The following is a 22725-nucleotide window of genomic DNA, read 5'->3' on the forward strand; positions in this document are numbered from 1 at the left end:
AAACAAGAATTAAGAACACATAATTAAGAACAAGTCAAATATTTATTATACAATTCAGATAATAATAACAAGATCTGTCTTAGGTTTCATTCCCCTTAGGTATTTAGGGGGTTTAGTTCATAATTATAAAAGAAAACATCTCAGAAGAATAATGAATACAAAACCTAAAGAAAACCCAAAACCCCTGAATGGAAATTGAAGGGAGATCTTCAGTCTTGATGATGAATCTGACTTCTGAGATAGACCAATCGGCTTCCCTTGAGTAATTCATTACCTCTTACTCCATGTCCCCCTTCTAAGTGCCTCCTCAGGTGTTTAAATAGGCTTTAGAATGCCTAAGAGCCCTAAAAATTGGCCTTTTCCGAATAGGACTATACTTGGACTCGACAGGGACACGCCCGTGTGACATGCCCGTGTGCGATTAGTCTAGCCCGTGGTCAAGGCTATTGAATAGGCACGGGCGTGTAGTCTACCCATGTAAGTAGTGCTTCGATCTTGCCAAATGGACACGTCCGTGTGACACTCCCGTATGAGAAATTCCAGGCCGTGTTGATTTCTCATGTGGGTCCATTTTTTCCGTTTTCAGCCCGTTTCTCACTTTTTTTACTCTCCTATGCTCACCTCAGTATAAAACGTGAAATTAAAGAATTAGGAGCATTGAATTCACCAAGTCTAAGGAGAAATCATCCATAAATGAGCTAAGCATGGGAGAAAAATATGTATAAATTACAGTTTATCAACAATATTTGATAAGTAATAGTCAACAAATTGAAATTCATTTAACAACCGATTTTTTTCTTCCATTTGAATTCATTTCAATAATTCTTTTAGTTGCTTTGCTAGGTGCAATTGTTGTGGCTTGTTAATAATAAATCTTTCTAACTAGGAATAGCAAGCAATTAAAATTAAACCTTTTTCTATTTTTTGTCTTATCATATCAATTTTCTTTGAATTCTATTTGAATATTACTCATGTACAAAATAGAAATTCGTTTATTCAATATATTTTCAATAGATTCTTTTTTTTTTTTGGTTAAATTCTAGTCAATCAAATCTATTGAATTATTATTCATATTAGTAATGAATCAAAATTGACAAGGACTTGTCTAATGATGCTTGAACATTTACTTGTTTTTTGGGTGCCTATTTTCTCTACTCGTACTTATGGATTGAAACGAGCCGAAATATGGTTAGGGTTATTATGTGTCTTGAACTTATACTAAATGTGATTAACATAAATTCTGTAATATTTTCTGAATTCTTTTATAGTTGGCAATTAAAAGGAAATATTTTCTCAATTTTTGTTATAATTATTGTTCTTGTTGAAGTAGCTATTGGAATAACTATTATGTCCTTAATTTATCATAAAAAAAAATCAACGCATATCAATCAATCAATTTTGTAGAATAAGTAATATTAATGATATTAAATTATAATATTCACCAATTTGAATTAGTATGTGCTTTGATATGGTCTGCATGTTTTTAATGCCCATTTTCAAGTATGTTTGATGCTTTCTTTGTAAGAAGTGTTTTAGTATCTGTCTGGAGTGTTTTTAACTTAAAATTTTGATCCCCTAGTTCAAGGTTTCAATACCTTGCTTATAGGTCTTGAAACAATTAAGTCATAGTTCAATTTTGCCTTAAGGGTCCAAGGAATCGATACCTAGCTCAATTGTTGCTGAACAACTGAGTGATAAGGGATCAGACCAAGATCATATTAAAGTTGTTCGACTCGAGAAAGATTCAAATTTGACCTGAAAGAAGAAACAAAATTGTCCCCTTTGAAGAGCAAAGCTTCAATAAAAAAAAAAGCTTCAGGAAACAGTTCATCCAGTTACAGATCAGAGTCATACAGACGGATAACAGATCAAGGCATAATCAGATGCAGAATAGAACAAAGCAGATGTAGTTACTTAATACCAACCGTTACACACCATCTCCGACCAACCCGACACACCAAATAGGGTATTTATTACTTATCCAACTCTACACACTACTCGGAGTCGATCCGACACGTTTCAGAGATTATAGGCTAGCTGCCAGATTAGCATATGGATTCAAAGGATTTAACCACTGATTCAGAATAGAATACTTCCTCCTGATTCAATTCTCATCCAATGCATATACATACTTCACATAACAATTAATATAGAGTTCTATACGAATATTAAATATACTCATACTAGTATACAATAGATCAATTCTAGTAATTTTAGTCAAACACAATGCACACATTGATAATCAGTAGTTAAGTTCCAAATCATATAATATCAGTTTATGCAGTTAAATTCAGTTCAAATGACCTCACAGAAGGCTTGTATTCAGTTTGAGCGATGCTTGAAATATGGCGAAATTTTGCAATCTGACCCACCCACTCATGTGGTCTCACATGGCCTGGGTAGCTACCCCATACGACCCCACATGGCCTGGCACATGCTCGTGTGTCTTACATGGCCTAACACACGGTCATGTCCTCCGCCCATGTGATCATTATTTTGTAATCAGAGAGTTACATGGTCTGGACATACGCCCGTGTCCTTGGCCCATGTGATCTTATTTTGTTATTAGTGAGTTACATGTCCTAGACACACATTCATGTCCTTGACCCGTGTGATCCTACACTAACATGGCCACACACGGTCTGGACACACGCCTGTGTCTTTTGCCCATGTGGCTCTTACTTGGTAGACAGTGAGTTACACGGTCATGTAGCTCACACGATTATGTTTCTTGGCATCCAAAATTTGTAAAAACTCGAGTTTTCAGTACACACTTGAAGAAATTTTGATGCGGAAACAACACAAAGAAAATCCAAAGCCTAGATTAGCAAAAATAAAAAAGTAATCAATTAACTAAAACCATGAATTTCACATAATCAACACCTTTAGCACTATGTCAAAACTTTTATCAATAATTTTATCAATAATCGCATTCTCGATAATTACATTTAAAAGCATCACATAGAAAAACACCAAAACTACCCAGCTGTAGTGGTGCGGTTAAACGCATTCATAATTCACTACGAAATTGTAATTGCATTAACAATATGTGGGAACAACTTGGATTGGACGTTGAGTGTGAGAAACTTGGTGAAGTTGGAGATTGGGTTAGTAGAATCTGTAAGGATGAAGGAAATTGAAGGATGGTACTTGTTGTGCCCACTATCTTAAGCTAGATGGGGAAGAAACGATGAATTGCACAATGGGAAGAGAAGATCAACACAAGATACTTGTCACTTTGTGAGGAACAATTGGAATGCATAAGACCAAACACTAGCTTAAGACCGGGATTTAGTCGAATGAGGGATGTTTCACCACTAGGTACGGTAATTTTGATGCTGCCTTTAATAATGTTTATAAGAGTGGAAAAGATCAGCGTTATTGTTTGGTAACCTTTATATTGGTACGTCTCATGCAGCTAGTAAGGATCTAAAATGGGTGTTTGAATTAGCTATCGGAGTGTATATTTGGATGGAGATGCCCTTCAATTCGTTAAGTTAATGAGCATGTATAAAATATAACTACACTATAACAATAAATTGTCAACAAGTTATTTTAAAATAGGATCAACAAAACAAAAAATTAAATGACATAATGGTAACTCAAAACTTCTTTTATTATATTACATTATCCTTGCTTTAAAGTAAATAAATATATGCTTTTATAACAATTTAAATATTTAAATTATACCTTTTTTTATTTTAGTATCCAATATTTATTTTTGTCATAAGTGATGCTTAAATTATTTTTTCCCAAATTGATATCTCTATTATTCAAACCATTAAGTGTATCTAAAAAGGTATAACCATAAATTAGTACCTAAACTATGTTTTCCTTTTTACATTTTGATATCTAAGCATTTTTTAGGTCACAAGTGGTATATAAACTATTTTTTCTCAAGTTAATACCTCTATTAGTTTAATTGTTAGCCAAACCATTAAGTGTATTTAAAAAAAATGACCAATTAAAATTGCAACATGACAAAAATAGACAAAAATATTATTCTTTTTACATATATTCTTTTAATTTATATTTTCTTTCTTTCGTTTTCCTCTCATCTAAGGCTTTTTATACAATTGTGAGCATTTTGGGTTTCATGGTTTTGATTAAGATTTTCAGAATTGGATAATGGTCGAACCGATCAGACCACCAATTTTTAATTTATCCAGTTCAATCAAATAAATTATTAAAAATTTTATAAAAATAAAAATATATTTAAAAATAGAGAAAAACCTATTCAACTATTGTTTTAGTGGGTTAAGCCTATAAAAGAAATAAAGTTTTAAAAACACTAAAAACTCTTGAGATTATATAAATAGATCGAATACTTATCTTAAAAATAGATCGAATACCCCATGCCCACGTTTTAGGATCGATTGTAAAAAGTGTCTGTTGCAGTGATTTAATCCTATTAATGATGTGTAAGTCGTACAAAAAATTGATTGGAAAATATATATAAAATAATTTATAATATATAATTTAAAATAACATTAAAATGTAAAACTAAAATTAAAATTTAAAAACAAACTAAGAATAAATCTTTGCCCAAGTGTCAACTATTCATATTTTTTTTACATAATATTTAAAATTACTTAAAGTTCTTACCTAACCTATAAATAAGATGATAATAATCTTAAATACGCTCAAATTTTCGTTCTCCTATATTAACAATAATACTTATACCAATTGAGATGAGACTCAATCAGCAGTAATAAAATTTTAACTTTATCAACATAAATAATACTTTTAAATCTCATCATATATAAATTAATTATTTAATTTTTTAAAATTAAAATAACTTCAAATTATAAAACCATACATAAACAATTAATGATAATAAAAAATCTCAAATGAGAGGCTCTCATAATTTCCAGTTGGTCTTTCACATTAATAGCCTCATTTATGCAGAAGAAGCTTACTGACTAACAAGTAACCAACATATTAATTTAATTCATTTATGAGGGAAGAATAGAAATGTAACGCTTGAGATTGATAATTTAGGTATCATAATTTATTTCATCCTTCAATCTTAATATATATATATATATATATATATATATATATTTAAAAAAATCTCTTTTAACCCTTAAACATGCTATATTTATTAAATCACACTAAAATTAATAGAAAATTTATCGTCTATTAATTTTATTAACGTAATATACATGTAGATTATCACATGGATCCATAAGCAAATAATTAATTTTAAAAATTTAAAAGGTTCGAAAAAATAAAATTATTAAAACTTATAAAAATCGTGAAAATATTTTTAAATATTTTAAAATTTTAAAAATTAATTAATTACTAACATGTCATACACATTAACTATCATATAAATGTCATGTCAACAAAGTTAATAAATATTAATTTTTTCCATCTATTTTGAGATAATTTGATAATTAATGGTTAAATGAGACAAAAATTAAATAAATAATAAAAATTATTTTTTTATAAAATTAAAAGTATACTGATAATTTAAGACTTATTTTTGCAATATGCTAAATGCAATTTATTCTGGTACTTTTGCATAAAAATGATACTAGAAGCTTCTAGTCAATTGTTTTCTACCACATGTCTTTGATAATATCATTATTTAAATTTTTTAATAATATATTTAAATATAAAAAGTACAAAAGAATAGTAAAATTACAAAAGCAATTAAGTCCTTAATCCAAATCCAATTAAGCCCTTCAAATCATAAATTGTAATTTTACTTTTCCATCAAATCCCAATAATGAGAATGTAATTGATGTGGCAGCTGATTTGAAAAAGTGATAATGTTAGAAGGTTTAATTTAATTTTTTAATTATTTTATGATCCATTTTTGTCTTTAAAACTAAAGTTCTGTTTGTTTGTCAGTAAAATGTTTTCAGAAAAATTATTTATTTTTCTGGAAATAATTTACTTTTCTGGTGTTTAGATGAATCTGTGTAAAATATTTTCTGTTGTTTGGCAGATTTCCTGAAAATATTTTTGAAAAAGCTATTTTTACATATATTAATAAATTTATATATATATTAATAAATTTATATTTTAAATTATTTTACATATATTGCAATGATTTATTTATAAATAATAAATTAAATTAAATTAAATATATAATAAATTAAAAATAACTAAAATCAAATAAATTATTTCTAATTGTGTTATAAAAAAATTAAACAATGATTGAATAATTATAAATTAATTTTCAAACCACAATTAATATTAAATGCTTTCAGCACTAGAATCCTGAAAAATGAATGTAACACCCCATACCCGAGACCGTTTCCGGAGTCGAACACGAGGTGTTAACGGACTTAATTCATTAATTAAACAGCTCATACAATTCATTTTAAAATTTCCAGACAAGCTGGCTAACTGCATCACAGTCGCTTTAAAAATCATATCTCGAGTTACGAAACTCGAAATCCAATTCCGTAAATTTTTCCTGAAACTAGACTCATATATATATCTACTGATTTTTTTCTAGAATTTTTGGCTGGGCCAATTAGTACAGTTTATTAGTTAAAGTCTCCCCTATTTCAGGGTTCAACTACTCTGACCTCTGTGTATTACGAATCAGATATCTCCATATACAGACCTTCAATGACTATGATGTTTGTCTCTAATAAAACTAGACTCAATAAGGAATCTGTACATATAAAGCGCGACTTCTAATTATCTTTATAAAATTTATGGTGAATTTCCAAAGTCATAACAGGGGATCCAGAAATCGCTCTGGCCCTGTTTCACAAAAATTTAAACATCTCATAAAATATAGCTCATATACCTCTTTCGCTTATTCCATATGAAAATAGACTCATCAAGCTTCGATTCCATAACTTATTCATTATTTAATTCCATTTCTACTATTTTTAGTGATTTTTCAAACTCACGTCACTGCTGCTGTCTGAATCTATTTTATGGTAAATTTTACCTATTTCATGGTTTCCATGGATTAGCTAGCAATTTGACATACATAATACCAAATATGATCATGATTAGCCATTCCAATGGCTAATCATTACCAAGCATTTCTATTTCCATACCACTCAATAACCATATCATAAGACCATACATATAAAATGATTATAATGCTATACATGCCATACTCAAAATATACAAGCCATTATGCCAAGATGGTATACGGATAGTGTGAGCGTGCCTCCGACCGCTTCCGATTTCCGAGCTGGCTTGTCAACACTACAAGGAATGAAAAGGAGGAGTAAGCATAAATGCTTAGTAAGCTCACATGCAAATAGCAAGTAACATAACCATATAAGCAAACATAAAACATCATTTGCATAATCATCACCAAGACATTCATATCACCTTTTCATTTATCATCTTACCATATTGTTGTTATATCGAGTTTTCAACCCGAGGGTTAAGTACATACCTGCTCAAAGTATCCATTTCACAACACTTACCAATACGTCCCTTTCATCTTGAGTATTCCTCCATTTGAGTAGAACTTTACCCGTTGAACACATCTGAATATAATTCGGATACATGGAAAGTTTGCACATAAGTGCCACATATGTAGCCAAGCTACCATGTAACCCGCCCATAAGTGAACTCGGACTCAACTCAACGAGCTCGGGCGTTTGCATCCATAAGTGAACTCGGACTCAACTCAACGAGTTCGGATGCCTAGTTACATCTCACGAACTCGGACTCAACTCAACGAGTTCGGACATTCGCATCCATAAGTGAACTCGGACTCAACTCAACGAGCTCGGATGCCCAAATATCCCAGTGACATGTCACTTGTATCCTAATCCATTCCTGAGGTTCAACGGGACCTTTTTCCCAATCATGTGTCTCAACCATCTTCTACGGAATGCCGATACCGATACTCGGTAGTATTTCACATTTTCCAAGTATATCACATAATTTGACATATTATCAAACAATTATCACAAGTATAATATTTCATAATAATTATCATATCATTTAAAAACATTAAAACATTTAAAATAATAACTATGTTACCAACATTTACATATGAACTTACCTCGTATGCGAAAATGGCTATTTTACCATTTCGTCCACAACTTGGTATTTTCCCCATTTTAGCCCAATTTCAGTTTTCCTTGCTCTATCATTTAAAATATAGTCTAATTAGGACTCACATTATTCAAATTGACCCAAAATCATATTTTGGAAAAATTACAATTTTGCCCCTAAACTTTTGCATATTTACACTTTTGCCCCAAAGCTCGTAAATTAAAATTCAGCCTATTTTCTTATGTTTTATGACATGCTGATCATTTTTCCTTCTATGGCAACATCAAATTCTCACTCTAACATGTACTTATGACTATTAGGTATTTTTACCGATTAAGCCCTTTTGCTCGTTTTCACTTAAAACCGAGTAGCACAAGTTGTCTAACATAATTTAAAACCTCACATTCTATCATAAAACACCAAAATACACAAATTTCACCTATGGGTATTTTTCCAAATATAAACCCTAAGTTAAATTATTGCTAGCATAAGCTAAATCGAGCTACCGGACTCCAAAACGTAAAAATCATTAAAAACGAGGCTAGAACGGACTTACAATCGAGCTTGGAAGCTTGAAAACCCTAGCCATGGTTTCTCCTTGCTATATTCGGCCATGGGGTTGAAGATGAGCAAAATTGGCTTTTAATTTTGTATTTTAATTCATTTTACCCTAAATGACCAAAATGCCCTTACTACTAAACTTTCCAAAATTCCTTCCATGTCCTAATTTTTGTCCATAGACTTAGAAATTGGTAAAATTACTCTTTAAGGACCTCTAATTAATAATCTAATTCAATTTTATGCAAAATACTTCTAGAACACAAGTTTTGCAATTTATTCAATTTAGTCCCAAATTTCAAATTAAGCACTTTATGCATAAAATTTCTTCACGAAATTTTCACACAATCATGCAATCATATCATAGACCTTAAAATAATCATAAAATAATTATTTCTATCTAGGATTTTGTGGTCACGAAACCACTATTCCGACTAGGCCCAAAATCGGATATTACAACTCTCCCCCTTCGTGGATTTTCGTCCCGAAAATCTTACCGAAAAGTGGTCTTCACTTTTAATCTCATATTTGGTGCCAAGAACTTGCACTTAGACTGTACCTCCAATACATCTCTTCAATTTCTCATATGATCTAAAAGCTTACGCCTCAACTCTCAACTGTTCTTAAATTTTCAACCCTTCTTAATTTCCCATGATATCATGACATAAAACCCGGATCTCAACTTGATTTAATGGAGACCGGAATTCCAAGAAATCCGACAATTAAAGAGACCTGAAATTCCATGAATCTGATGAGTAGGAATTCATTCAATACGATGTGATTTATAGATCTCGCCAAACATTTAACAATAGGATACATCCCATTTTCCTTTTTCCGCCATAGAAATAATTCTGATATGGCCTCAAGAATAATCCTTCTCATTTCCATCCCAATATCAACATTGACAAGGATAATTTTGATAGATCCCAATGCTCGGCTTTAACCCCTTTAACAACTCCGATTTTATGTAACATCGGATGCTCTAAACTATCACATTACCTCACTGTCTTGAAACACATCACAATTCATACAACAATACATTACTGAAAGTCAGGAAGTCATTGCTCAATGTAGACTAGTCTAGTTCAGACGCTTCGGTTACCAATATTCTCATCTATCCGAACTCTGTCAACATGTAATAAACTTTTCAGCTTTCACAAGATGGAAACCTTATCATTCGTAGTGACTTAAACTAATATTCAACTCTTTCTATTAAATATAGACTTCTCGTTCAAACTATTTACTCTTTGATCTGTACAAAATGAAATTCTATTATCAAACTTGGGAAAAATAATCCTGACATAATTGTCACATGAAATCTTTCAAATAAATAATTTACCATACCGACTAAAACTCGCGCTTTTATCACCTATGCCTTTACTGATGTCAAATCCTTACATAGAAATTAGAAAAAATCCCAATACTAAAATCACCACATTACCAAGATCAAATTAGAAGTATAGTCATATTTGACATGATTATCACGAGCTGAAGAATGTACTTCGAACATGAGTCGTAATTGACAAATTATGGAACAAAGATAACAAGAAAACCGAATAAAGAAATCCAAGATAGAGAAACCCGGAATAAAGAAATCCAGAATAAAGAGATCCAGGATAAAGAAACCCAAGATACGATACTATTTGGAGAATCGAAAACCAAATTCATAGAGAAAATACGAATACTCGATAATTCTTCAAAGAAAGAAAGTCCAAAAGAAAACATCATTTAATCCCACTGAAATCAAATATAACAAGATCAATATATCTTCCCATACATATATATCAGATGAAGCATCAAGTAGAAGAAACAGAATCATAATATCATATGAATTCTCTCATCAATTCTTATCGATTTAAATGAAATAGAATACCCGATAAAATAGAGCAATATAAATTATAAACCAATCAGGACTACCAATGCTTTCATCCAACACCGAATTAGAAGACATTCCCATATAACAAGAATTTCTTCGAAGATCAATAGCCATAGAAATATTTCGAGAACGGGTGAACACATAGAACATCTCAAAAGAGACGCTAAATCTGTCCGGTCATAATCTGTCACACTCGGATAATTCACATTTGAAATATCATTTCCCAACTAGTTCTGCCGTCACAAATTTTATATTAAACCATTCACTAAAAAGGCCAATTCTGAATAAATTTCGATTTACACTTTTCTCGACCTTGCACTTGAGTAATTCGATTTACCAAGGAGAATTCCTTTTCTAACTAGGACAAGGCATAACTCCAATAATTTTTACGTCAATCCGATACTTTTCGGCTCGACTTTACTTATCAGCTCATTTTCAATCTCGGATCATACTTATAATTATTCTATCACTGAACTCTTTGGGTTCTCAACCAAAACTTATTCAATACAAATCTCATGAAATTCCATTATAAGTACCACTTTGGTAAGGGGAGGGTTGTAGGACCTCGACTCGACTTTCTTATACATACACATATGACACAACTTCCATCATCATAGTAACATCATCAAAATCATGTCATTCATTCATGTTGGCTTACACCAATTTTCCTATTGTCCCATTTAGACAATATACTTATGCATACATTCTATGTTTTCTAGACAGCTTTACTTATCTATTCAATTAATTAAATTAATTCATGCTCATGACATTATATAAGGCCAAACAAACATAGATATTTGCATCACTATCACAACTTTCATTTCGTGCATCATCATGTACATATCATTACAATCATATAATTCAGTCCAACAATTTAACATAGATAAGTTCATTTCATTATAATCCTTTACCTCATAAAATTATATACCATTAACATTCATCAACATTCGACATCCAATCAAGACAAGGACATTTTCATTCGTATCATAATATTATGATCTTTATTCATACCTCTACTACTTTCTATTTATTCCGTTCATCTTATCAAGTAAGCCACATACACTACATCATATGAGCATTAAGCAAATATGAATATTTATCACAACATGAACTTTCATCTCACATATTATCACATATGTATCATAAACCTTTATTCATACTTTTCTGAACCGAGACTTATCATAATCATAATTTTACTCAAATACCTTTACTTAACATTGAACATGCTTGGCGCAGCTCGGTTGGAGAGTACCCTGTCTAAATAAGACGGTACTTATACGCGTCGGAAGACATCACACTATCACAGATCAGTAGCATGTATAGCTAAACTTTTACACATGCTAGGTTAGTCCGAGAACTGACTAAACCTGCTCTGATACCACTAAATGTAACACCCCGTACCCGAGACCGTTTCCGGAGTCGAACACGAGGTGTTAACGGACTTAATTCATTAATTAAACAGCTCATACAATTCATTTTAAAATTTCCAGACAAGCTGGCTAACTGCATCACAGTCGCTTTAAAAATCATATCTCGAGTTACGAAACTCGAAATCCAATTCCGTAAATTTTTCCTGAAACTAGACTCATATATATATCTACTGATTTTTTTCTAGAATTTTTGGCTGGGCCAATTAGTACAGTTTATTAGTTAAAGTCTCCCCTATTTCAGGGTTCAACTACTCTGACCTCTGTGTATTACGAATCAGATATCTCCATATACAGACCTTCAATGACTATGATGTTTGTCTCTAATAAAACTAGACTCAATAAGGAATCTGTACATATAAAGCGCGACTTCTAATTATCTTTATAAAATTTATGGTGAATTTCCAAAGTCATAACAGGGGATCCAGAAATCGCTCTGGCCCTGTTTCACAAAAATTTAAACATCTCATAAAATATAGCTCATATACCTCTTTCGCTTATTCCATATGAAAATAGACTCATCAAGCTTCGATTCCATAACTTATTCATTATTTAATTCCATTTCTACTATTTTTAGTGATTTTTCAAACTCACGTCACTGCTGCTGTCTGAATCTATTTTATGGTAAATTTTACCTATTTCATGGTTTCCATGGATTAGCTAGCAATTTGACATACATAATACCAAATATGATCATGATTAGCCATTCCAATGGCTAATCATTACCAAGCATTTCTATTTCCATACCACTCAATAACCATATCATAAGACCATACATATAAAATGATTATAATGCTATACATGCCATACTCAAAATATACAAGCCATTATGCCAAGATGGTATACGGATAGTGTGAGCGTGCCTCCGACCGCTTCCGATTTCGAGCTGGCTTGTCAACACTACAAGGAATGAAAAGGAGGAGTAAGCATAAATGCTTAGTAAGCTCACATGCAAATAGCAAGTAACATAACCATATAAGCAAACATAAAACATCATTTGCATAATCATCACCAAGACATTCATATCACCTTTTCATTTATCATCTTACCATATTGTTGTTATATCGAGTTTTCAACCCGAGGGTTAAGTACATACCGCTCAAAGTATCCATTTCACAACACTTACCAATACGTCCCTTTCATCTTGAGTATTCCTCCATTTGAGTAGAACTTTACCCGTTGAACACATCGGAATATAATTCGGATACATGGAAAGTTTGCACATAAGTGCCACATATGTAGCCAAGCTACCATGTAACCCGCCCATAAGTGAACTCAGACTCAACTCAACGAGCTCGGGCGTTTGCATCCATAAGTGAACTCGGACTCAACTCAACGAGTTCGGATGCCTAGTTACATCTCACGAACTCGGACTCAACTCAACGAGTTCGGATGCCTAGTTACATCTCACGAACTCGGACTCAACTCAACGAGTTCGGACATTCGCATCCATAAGTGAACTCGGACTCAACTCAACGAGCTCGGATGCCCAAATATCCCAGTGACATGTCACTTGTATCCTAATCCATTCCTGAGGTTCAACGGGACCTTTTTCCCAATCATGTGTCTCAACCATCTTCTACGGAATGCCGATACCGATACTCGGTAGTATTTCACATTTTCCAAGTATATCACATAATTTGACATATTATCAAACAATTATCACAAGTATAATATTTCATAATAATTATCATATCATTTAAAAACATTAAAACATTTAAAATAATAACTATGTTACCAACATTTACATATGAACTTACCTCGTATGCTAAAATGGCTATTTTTACCATTTCGTCCACAACTTGGTATTTTCCCATTTTAGCCCAATTTCAGTTTTCCTTGCTCTATCATTTAAAATATAGTCTAATTAGGACTCACATTATTCAAATTGACCCAAAATCATATTTTGGAAAAATTACAATTTTGCCCTAAACTTTTGCATATTTACACTTTTGCCCCAAAGCTCGTAAATTAAAATTCAGCCTATTTTCTTATGTTTTATGACATGCTGATCATTTTTCCTTCTATGGCAACATCAAATTCTCACTCTAACATGTACTTATGACTATTAGGTATTTTTACCGATTAAGCCCTTTGCTCGTTTTCACTTAAAACCGAGTAGCACAAGTTGTCTAACATAATTTAAAACCTCACATTCTATCATAAAACACCAAAATACACAAATTTCACCTATGGGTATTTTTCCAAATATAAACCCTAAGTTAAATTATTGCTAGCATAAGCTAAATCGAGCTACGGACTCCAAAAACGTAAAAATCATTAAAAACGAGGCTAGAACGGACTTACAATCGAGCTTGGAAGCTTGAAAACCCTAGCCATGGTTTCTCCTTGCTATATTCGGCCATGGGGTTGAAGATGAGCAAAATTGGCTTTTAATTTTGTATTTTAATTCATTTTACCCTAAATGACCAAAATGCCCTTACTACTAAACTTTCCAAAATTCCTTCCATGTCCTAATTTTTGTCCATAGACTTAGAAATTGGTAAAATTACTCTTTAAGGACCTCTAATTAATAATCTAATTCAATTTTATGCAAAATACTTCTAGAACACAAGTTTTGCAATTTATTCAATTTAGTCCCAAATTTCAAATTAAGCACTTTATGCATAAAATTTCTTCACGAAATTTTCACACAATCATGCAATCATATCATAGACCTTAAAATAATCATAAAATAATTATTTCTATCTAGGATTTTGTGGTCACGAAACCACTATTCCGACTAGGCCCAAAATCAGGATATTACAATGAATGAGTTTCATCTCCAACCGTATGTAGGGGTGTTCAATCGGTTAACCGGTCGGTTAACCGACCCGAAATAATATTAACCAAATTAACCGACCTTTTAAAATTTTTAACCGTTAACCGAACCAAAATATTTTTAAAAAAATTAACCGAACCTAAAATTTTTCGGTTAATTCGGTCGGTTAACCGAATTAACCAAAAATTATATGTTTTTTTTTAATTTTTGGTTAAAATAAGTATAAAATTAACCGAAAATTAACCGAATTACCCGAATTACCCGAATTGCCCGAATTAACCGAATTATTTGTATAAAATTATATTTTTTTTATTTTTAGTTTTAGTTTTAGATTTTTATTTTTATTTATTAAATTATTTGTAATTTTTATGATTGGGTTGGGTTGGGTACTAGAGTTAATATATATTAGATTGAGTATTTAGGTTTATGTTGGATTGAGTTTGAGTGAATAGTGAGCTATTTATATATTATAATTTTTTATTAATTTTTTTCGGTTAACCGACTGATTTCAAACCGAATTAACCGTTAACCGAAAACTTAAAAAAATTTTAACTAACCCCCAACCGAATTAATTCGGTTAACCGACCGATTAACCGAATTCGGACGGTTAATCAAATTTTTTCAGTTTTACCCGAATTTTGCACACCCCTAACCATATGTATCCAAATCCTTCAGCAATAACAAAGTTTATGCTACATCAGTCTTTTAAAGTAGCAAAAATGGCCATTTCATACATCAGTGCACGCCATTCAGGCTTTGGTGAAACTGCCGGATGCATACCATACTCAAGTGTGGCAGCTGTAAAACGCTGAGAGTGTTCTAAAGCACAAGTGCTCCTCCCCAAACTATTGCTCAATAACTTCACCTTGAACTGTAACACGAAGTGATCTGTGAATAGTTTCTGGTGGTTGAGATAATATAACAAGATGAGTTGGATCACCTCCTCTTCCAACAGTCCCACCACGACCATGGAACATTGTTAGCTTCATTCCAAATTTCTTAGCAACCTTTATAAGCTCCTCTTGAGCTTTGTATAATTTCCAGGCAGCAGAGAGACGCCCAACATCTTTACCTGAATCTGAATACCCAATCATAACTTCTTGCTTTCTATTGATCTGATTTCTGTACCAATCTACTGAGAAGAGCCGAGCCAAAGCAGTAGGTGCAGCCTCCAAATCTGCAAGCTTCTCAAATAGTGGAACAACTCTTAATGGTTGCTTCACATGGCATTCACGTTGCAGGAGCTCAACAGCAAAAACATCAGAAGGTGCAGTTGCCATTAAAATGATGTACGCTCCGAAGTTATCTGCTGGGAGCTCTACTAAGACATTGAATGTGTCTAAAACATCAACAATTTCTTCTGTTTTAGGAAGATCTGAACCAAACAGTGGACGCTTGCCACTTAGTTCAGATAATAGCCATTCCTGCATTTGTTCTTCAGACCACTCTCAGTAGGAACCAATTTCCAAGTGTTTGGTAATAGCATCTAAGACATCTGTATGACGGTCAGACTCTTGCCTAATGTCAAGTCTGACAAGTGAGAGCCCAAAGGTTGACACTTGCCTCAAGAAATTAAGAAGGCTTCCATCAGCAATTGGCCAGTCACCACAAGAGCAAAGTGATATATAACAAAGTTCAAGAGGTTCCAAGAACTGCATAAATTTTAAAACTTAATTAGTGCCAGGGTTAGTTAAGAAGAGGTTACTATAGAAAAAATATACACGTAATAAAATGCTATTTATGATCATAACAAAAATAGTTACTTAAGAGTGATGTAGAATGGTCTTTCAGAACCTAATTCAATAATTATTATTTTTGGTGGGGATTTTCCCATTCCTAATTACAACAATATAGTCAAAGAGGAAATTTACTATTCTCTGTGTTGTTCCGACTCTTCATTTTTGTCAAAGAACCTATGTTCAACACCTAAGCCCGATGCATATCAAGGCATGACTATGGCCCTCCAAGGATTCTTCAAGTACATGGAAAAAAATGAACATACCCTTGTTGGATGCATACCCGTAACAAACTCTTGAAAAGTGTAGAGTGACATATGGAAATCTCTATTTCACTTGTGAAAAGTAAGGATATTCCAAACTAATAATAAAACCATGATATAGGACAAAAAAAAAAGATACCTGCTCAATGTTGGTGAAAGTTGTTTCCTCCAGAATCTCAGACATACCATGAGATAATAATTGCCATGACCTTTCACGTGTTTGATACAGCTTGTCCCTAACATCACCAAGAATAACACGGTAGGGAGGGATTTGTTTCCAAAACTCTGCATCAAGAGTTACATCAATTAGAACTTAACCAACATAACAGATCATTGAACAAAATATATGTAGATACTACCATTTCCAAGTCACTTAGTCTAAATTCAATCTTTGAGCATGCTATATAACATACATTAAAGAAAAATCTTATCCCTTCATGGAGAATTGGCGAGGGAGAAAAAGTCTTTATACTTCAATTCAAAGTATATTCTGATAACAAGAACTTCAGTCCATTCTGCAAAGCTATTTAATCATGTAGAAAGTGCATAATCTAGATTCAGAATAAAATGAACACAAAACAAAAACTAGCGTGTATACCTATGCAGTGTTTAGCATCTCTCCTTAAGGATCTATGAAGTTCATCAGCACGAACACGAACCTCATCACTGCAACGCCACATGGACAACTGCAAAGACATCGACAAGAATTTGCCTAAAATAGGTCCTTTCAGAAAAGCTCTATAAAGCATGTTCGATGGATGAGCTTAATACCTCAGACATCAGATCCTCAATCTAGGAATAGTACAAATTGGCAGCCATCATTCTAGCCAACAAGCAAACATCCCTTGTGACCTCAGGAGTTACCCTTGGGTTGCCTGCATGATAAATCAAGAAAATGCTGAAACACTCCAAAAGATATTTGAGTAAAGAAACAAAGTAAGAACAAAAACATCTGTTTCCGGCTTTAGAGTTTTGAACTTCATGGTGTTCATTGTAGTTAATTAACAGTACAGAAAGCTACAATCCAACATTGATAACTAAGTTATAAAAAAATTTACCTTATCTCAGAAGGATATAGGCTTGTCAAAGAAACCATTTAGCACCAAAAGCACACACGATAGTCAAACAAGATAAACATCTTACCTCCCGATGCTTATAATTCTCTTCATCTTCTTCCTTATCACGAATTCTTCCAAGTTCCATTGCCTCTCTCTTAAATTCTAACTTCAACTCATCTAACGTTTGAGGGAAGGCATGGTAGTCAAACTGATTGTAAGATTGTAAATCAGATCCCCATTTCTCAGTATCCCATCCCTCAGTTCTATAAGCTCCCATGTTTCGATTATGACCATCGTAGGAATTAAATGAGTTGCCACATAAGGTAAACAGCCTGGGGATTTAGAGTGGCTCAAGCGACTTCTAGCTCCATCAGTACCATAAGCTTCATGAAATGAAGAGTATGGTAAGCACTTGATTCAAGTGCGCAAAGATCAGCTTTTAACTAGACACAATATCTTATATTCACAAAGTGCACCCATCCGTTGCAATCCACAAATGCTTTCAGTAATTGACACAATTCACAGTTGTGGATTAAATATGTCAACTGTGAAGTAAAACTAATAAAGGCCAGGTCGTTTACATGATAACCATTTCAGTTCAAAACAAAAGGCCAAATGGTTGTGGAACTATAAGTAATTTTATGAATAAATTTACCCTTGGAATCTTCTTTGTTTCATAAATTTCCAACAAAAATAAAGCTAAACTATAACTAGTTCTATGAACAAAGAAGAAATAAGATGAGAAAGAGAAACATAAAAAAAATCAACTGAGAAACAGGAGAAACGTAGAAAGAAATCAAGACTACCACGGACTTAGAGCAAAGTTGCTGAGATGCTTTTATAGATCACGAAAAAGCAAAGCAAGTTCCTCTTCTTCTGTTCAGCAGTCTTCACGCCTCAGTACCAGTAAAAAGGGAAAAGAGTGCAAAAACAAATTCGAACAAAAATCAAAACCGAGTAAATTTCAAGCAGGAGAAAAGGATTGAGAATTGAGGAATGAAATAACAATAAGCACTGTGATCGAATCTGTAATGAAGAAAAATGGGTTCATCAGAAAAGACAAACCAAAGTTAAACATTAGAAAAGACAACACCCTTTCCCCATATCAATTTTTTTCGTTCTTACCTTCGAGAGAGGAAGATGAATGCCAGTGTAGATTTTGACAACGAAAGACGAAGATAGGTAACAGCTTTGATGAACGCTAGTGCCTGGTGTTGAGAATCAGTTTTGGTTGACGACAAGCAGAAGATCAGGTGTCAAGGATGGGGGAAGGGGAAGGGAAAGCAGAAAATCAGTGTTGGCTTCTAATTTTCTTGAAAATGTCTTACCAAATTAGAAACAGTAAGACATTTTCCAAAATTAAAGGGTTCTTTTCCCATGTTTTGTAATTGATTTTCCGTTGGAAAAATATTTTCAGCCAAACAAACAATGGAAAAGGTTGAAAAGCTTTTCCGGAAAATACTTTACTTCCAAACAAACAGACCCTAAAAAATTTAAAAACATTCTAACAAATTTAACTAAATATATATTATAAAAATTATGAATATTATAAATATATTATAAAAATTATAAAAAGATTATAGAAAGTTTTAAATATAATTAAAAAGTTATTAAAAATAATTAAAAATTAAAAATTGAAATTATAAAAATTATTAAAATATTATAAAAATTAGAAAATAAAATTATTAAAAATAAAAAATTTACTAGTTCTTTTTCTTTTCTCTCACAGACATCGTATCTCAACTTATCCTTACCAATTTTCCTCTACCAAAATCATTACCCATCATCAATTTAAGTCATAAGCACTAAAGTCATCATCATTCAAACCCATCACTTGACACTTCTCATAAGTCCAATCACAATCACACTTCAACATCTCCGTCCCTCACTACTGAAGCCAAAAACTCTAAATTGAAAAATAACAAAAATATATATATACTTTTTTAATATTTTTAAAAGTTTTATAATTTTTTATAAACTTTAATACTTTTTAAAATTTTAAATCTTTTAAATAATTTTTATATGATTTTCTTGAAATTTTTAAATTTTAATTATTTTTATAATTTTAAACGGTTTCTAAAATTTTAATATTTTTCATTTTTTATTTTTTATAAAATTTTAATACTATTCTACAAAAACCATATATAAAAATATTAAAATATCATAAAATTATAAAAATTGATTTAAAAATACAAAAATGATAGAAAATTATATAAAATCATTAATACATTTTATAGTTTTAAATTTTTGAAAAATTCAATAATTTTTATTTTTATATTTTATATTTAATGTTTAAGAATATTTTAGAACTTTCAACTTAAATGCTAAAAATTCGTTGTAAAATAAATTTTAAAAATCAATTAAGTCCTTCATGTCATCATTTTTTTATATCAGCTATCACAACATTATTTATCCACGTCAGTCATATGTTAGCTTGTCAAATCAACATTTAAGGCCTGGGCTTTGAGGAAAAGTTACATTTCAAGTGGCTTAGGCTCTATTTAGCAATGCTTAAAAAAAAAAACTTTTGGTTTGAAAAATACTTTTAGAAGAAAAATTGTGCTAAACAAATAACTTTTCACCGAAACGAATGACTTTTCAAAACCCTTATTCAAAAGCACTTTTACTTTTCTTGAGCAAAAAACACTTTTGAAAGTATTATTACTTTTTCATTGTTTTATTTTTCTTATCTCATTTTTCATTCATTTTGAATTGTAAATGCTAATGTAAAATTTTTAATACTTATATTTGGTCTATAAATATTACCCCATTTTGAAACTTTAATCCAAATACATATAATATTTTAATTTGTTAGGTTTATATTTTCTATGTTATGTTAAGATCTAATATGAGTTATATATTCAAATTACATTTTAAAATAAAATCATTAATTAAAAAATATTTCTTAAAATAATACAAATGTGTTAATATCTAATTACAAATATTTAATGGTTATATTTAAATATCTAAAATATAGTTTATATATTCTAATTAAATTTTATAAATAATTAATATTAATTGCTTTAAAATATTTAAAATTTATATTTCATATATTAAAATATTAACAACAAATTATAATAATTTTTTATATTCTTGCTAAAATATCATAAATGGAACTAATTTGAACATTATTTAGATGTATATTTGTTACTTTATAATATCATGTCTAAAATAGACATTTTATTTTTCAAAAGTATTTTTGATAGCAATACTAAACACTTAGATTTTAAACTAAATTTCTTAAAAGTACTTTTTAAAAGCAATGCTAAAACAACTCTTATTTAAGTACAATTAGTTATTCAAAATACTTAATTGAATGTTGTTATCGATTAGAAAATTAATTAATTTTAATTATTTTAAGAAGATTTATTTCACATTTTCGCCTCGAATGGTGATGAAAATTCTTTTTATTTATATTAATCAGTTTTGATAACTTTTAAAATCACTAATTTTTCCTTATTTAAGTGTTTTTAAATAATAAATTTAATCCTTAATTTTTTTTTCGTGGCCCTCAAGGTAGACACCTAATTTTGTGTAAGTTGTACAATTTCGAATTTATGAAGCTTTAAATCCATAAAAACATGGACTATATGATATTTTTGAGCAAAATCATTTTTCTTTAATTCTAGTTTTAAAGCTAAGTTAAAATTAACTTAGTTTTGAAATCGAAATTAAAATTTGATTTTGAAATTGGGACTAATTTGAATTTCTCTCACACAATTTAAAGACTTGAATTGGACTTTGTTTGGAATTTTGGGCCTTGTTTGATAGATCATTGTAAAAATTGAATTAATCGAAAACTAATATTTTCAATGATTTAATTTTTTTATGTATGTTTGATAATCCAAAATAAAAACAATTTGATAGAATGTTTTATAAAAAGTGTAAAAATAATAAGTAGATAAGAGCTATTTATCACTTAATGAAGAATATTTTCAATTAATTATATTTTATTTTCTTTATTTTAATATTATATTATTTTATAAAAACTTTATATTTAAAATTTTATTTTTGTTGAGAATAAAATGGAATGTTTAAAATTAAAGATAAAATGTAGAGTTTTATTTTTATAATTTAAAATATAAATTTATCAAATAATCTAATTGTATTCAATAATTAATTTTAATTAATATATAAAAAATTATAACTTGAATTCGTTTTCAACACTAATTTTTTCAGTTTATCAAACAACACCTTATTTAAAATAATTTAACTTTTAATCGTTGATTTTAAATTATGATTTTATTTTATTTTTGCCCTCAATTAATTTTGGGCTAATTTTAATTTAATATGAATTTTTTAAAAAATGGCATAGAAATGGTGGGTATTTAGATATCCACATATGATTCTTCAGCCTAAAAAAGGAAAGGAAAAGAAAAGTAGAAATAATAAAAGAATTTTTGGTTATGTTTTGAAAAAGGGGTATATTGGTGTGGCCCAATGATTAAAGCCCGTTTGAGTTAAAAGTCCAAAGATGGGTTGAGTGCCCTTTTTTCTATGTTCTTAGGTTTTGGATTGCTGTCATTTGATTAAACAACATATTATAGCTTATTTAATAGTACCATAACTGGCTTTATGAAGTCAAGCTACATCTTCATTAGAGAGTCCAAGCTCATCCCTAATTCTACAAATATAACAACTGCAATCCACACTTAAACCACTATTTATTTTTATTTTTACTGTGTAATTATTTTATTATGATCGATTATGGAAATTGCCTTGGATTTGTTGTTTTTTAAATTGATTTGTTAATGTGTAATTTAAGTTTTATTCAATTTTGTAAGGCTTGTAAATATTAGTTCTAATTTTTTTAATTTTGGTTAAATGTTAATAATTTGATATTTATTTAGAATTTAGATTATTTTGATATCACATTAGATTTAGGTAATTTTTCTATAATTACTAGGATAACGGAGTCATTAGTTTTAGAACAATTTACGTTAATGAGAAGCCAAAAATCTTAATAAAATGTGATAAAGATAGAACAGTATTGTCTTAGGACAGGTATTGTAGGGATGTTAATCCTTCCCTAT

At 30.7% G+C, this 22725-nt stretch overlaps 1 pseudogene; it reads right to left on the reverse strand.

The window, feature by feature from the left end:
* Positions 1-15271: 15271 nt before the first annotated feature.
* LOC108476834 (phosphoenolpyruvate carboxylase-like) lies at positions 15272-19204 on the reverse strand (annotated as a pseudogene).
* Between the last annotated feature and the right edge of the window lie 3521 nt (positions 19205-22725).

Source organism: Gossypium arboreum, chromosome 12 (genome assembly GCF_025698485.1).
Source record: "Gossypium arboreum isolate Shixiya-1 chromosome 12, ASM2569848v2, whole genome shotgun sequence".
NCBI classification, from domain to species: domain Eukaryota; kingdom Viridiplantae; phylum Streptophyta; class Magnoliopsida; order Malvales; family Malvaceae; genus Gossypium; species Gossypium arboreum.